At 28.5% G+C, this 2,380-nt stretch overlaps 1 long non-coding RNA gene across 1 annotated transcript; it reads left to right on the top strand.

The window, feature by feature from the left end:
- The first annotated feature begins 1,141 nt into the window (after positions 1 to 1,141).
- LOC107923659 (uncharacterized) lies at positions 1,142 to 2,147 on the top strand. The gene is made up of 2 exons (XR_001691597.2): positions 1,142 to 1,411; positions 1,864 to 2,147. It is a non-coding gene; the product is annotated as an uncharacterized lncRNA (long non-coding RNA).
- The last annotated feature ends 233 nt before the right edge of the window (positions 2,148 to 2,380 follow it).

The following is a 2,380-nucleotide window of genomic DNA, read 5'->3' as shown; positions in this document are numbered from 1 at the left end:
AATTAACTTAAATCGATTTGTTTAAAGATTTCCTTATCTCGAGATATCGGAGTATCACATCCCGTAAGTTAAGACACAATACCATGAATTCCCGAGCACAAGATTGTCTTTTAATTTAAACTGAGTTTCGTGTGTTTTAAAACTCGAAAAGGATATTTAGCTATTTAGAAATAACGAGAAAATCGAAACCCCGTAAGTTAGGGCACAATTCCTTGATATCTCAAATGCATAACATTGCCTTATTTGGAAAATTTCGTTTTTGAGTAGTAGTGAATATGGCATTTGAACGACGTACATTATTTGTTTGGAATAAAAAAATCAAGCGATCCAAGTCGGGCAAGTATGTTGGGTTAATGTATGATATGATTTAAACTAGATAAAACAAAAATATAACATAGAGTACGTAATAACAACACAAATACAATATTATACAAGCAAATGGCAATAACGAAAATACGAATAAACTAATTATACCATACACAATGGCAATAATCACATAACATATGTAACTTGAATACTAATCATTAATAATCAAAGACAAGTGAATTAAAAATCTTATAACGCAAACTAAAATGACTGAAACGTAAAACAAATTTCAAAATAATTAATAAATGAATTTAAAATAAATAATGAGAAAAGAAATTTAATCAACAATGTACAAAACAATTTAAAAATAGAATATATGTACACATATATATAGTAGGTAAGGAATAAATAATATATATAAAATAGACCAATATAAAATATATGCATAAAGCAAGTTAAAATAAATAATAAGAATTTAAACAAACAATACATTAAAATAAGTTGGAATAGATGTAAAGTAAATAACATATAAAATATTTTAAATAACACATAGGTGAAATATTATTTTTTTAAAAGTTAATAAATGGATGAAATAGATTTAGGACATGGTTGAAAACGAGTTAAAATTTGGGGTACAAAATTATAAATACTGGAAAGTTAATCAGGGACCTAATCAAAAACCAAACGAATCTGAGGGTTAGAATTAAAAAAAACAAAAGAAAATTGGAAATGGGGGCCGATTGAATGGAGTTGCGAATGGAAAGGACTAAACGCACAAATATCCCTTTTAGGGAGAATTCACAACCCCACCCCACTACACTCACGGTACCTTTTCAAATGATTTTAAAAAAGTTTCCTACTTTTCTATTCTGCTGGTCCATTTTTCAAGAGAAAAAAAAAACCAAAAACTCTTTCATTCCCCCTTTTCATTTTCATTTCTCTGAAACAAACTTCTCTCTCACCAAGTTCAAGTGAGAAAGCTCCTATTTCGCCCTCTGAGTACTCGTCCCCCTCTTCTTTTCCATAGCTTAAACGAGAAACTTGAGGGGTTTCGTGGCCCTTTTGGATCGGGGAATCTCCGATAGGGGCGGGACGCGAAGAATAGGTAAGTTTTTAGCCCCTCTTTTGTTTTTTATTTTTATTTTTTTAAAAGATTTAACACATAAAATAAAATAAAAAAATCTAAAGAAAGAAAAAAAAAACCAAGGAAAGAAAATATGAAAACAACCTTTTTTGTTCTCTTTTTTATTAATAATCTGTGTAATACAACCCTCTTTTTTGTATTTGAAAACAAAACCCCCTTTTTGTTTATTGATTTGCAGTAAATTTGAAAGGAAACTAAGAAGAAGTTAAAATGAAATGGAAACAAATAAAATGAAATCGAAGATTCACCTTTCTGCGTTTTTTCTCTTGATTGCTAATATATTTTTTTTGCTAGAATTTTTTTTTGCTGGAATTTTTTGCTCTTTTTTTTTAAATGGGAGAATCCTCTCCTTTTTTTTGTGTGTGTTCCTTTTTTATTTCTACCATTTTGCTTGTTTTTTATGCCATTTGCAGGTAGTGAGTGAAGAAGGAACAACCACCCATGTTTTTGGCCTGAAAATCTGGGAAGTGGGTGCCCCAAATCACGTAATCTGTTTGAAGGACCAAATCACAAATGCAGTAAAATTTATGGGGCTAAATGTAATTTTTAGAAAATTTAGGGTTAAATGTAATTTAAGAAAAGTTCAGGGGTCTAAGATGTAATTTTTTTGAAATTTTAGAACTTAAACACAAATTCTAATCGGACAAAAATTTAGTGCTTACACTATTAATCTTGTAATAAATATTTTCTCATACTATTTTGTGGGCTATTGTTTGATATTTTGGTGGTGAAGTTTTTTAGCTCCATAAGTAGACTTAAGAAATTGCTAAGTGTACTTAATTGATAATTTAAAAATAATTAGTATTTAGCACAATAGCAGTATACTTTTTTTATTATAAAAGTAGCTTTAAAAATTATTATGTGTTTTTTTTTAATTTTATTATAGCTTATAAAACATTTGTCAACCTCTTAACTCGTGGAATTTAATCT

The sequence above is a fragment of the Gossypium hirsutum genome, chromosome A11 (genome assembly GCF_007990345.1).
Source record: "Gossypium hirsutum isolate 1008001.06 chromosome A11, Gossypium_hirsutum_v2.1, whole genome shotgun sequence".
Taxonomy (NCBI): domain Eukaryota; kingdom Viridiplantae; phylum Streptophyta; class Magnoliopsida; order Malvales; family Malvaceae; genus Gossypium; species Gossypium hirsutum.
This window is presented reverse-complemented; position numbering and strand designations above follow the sequence as displayed.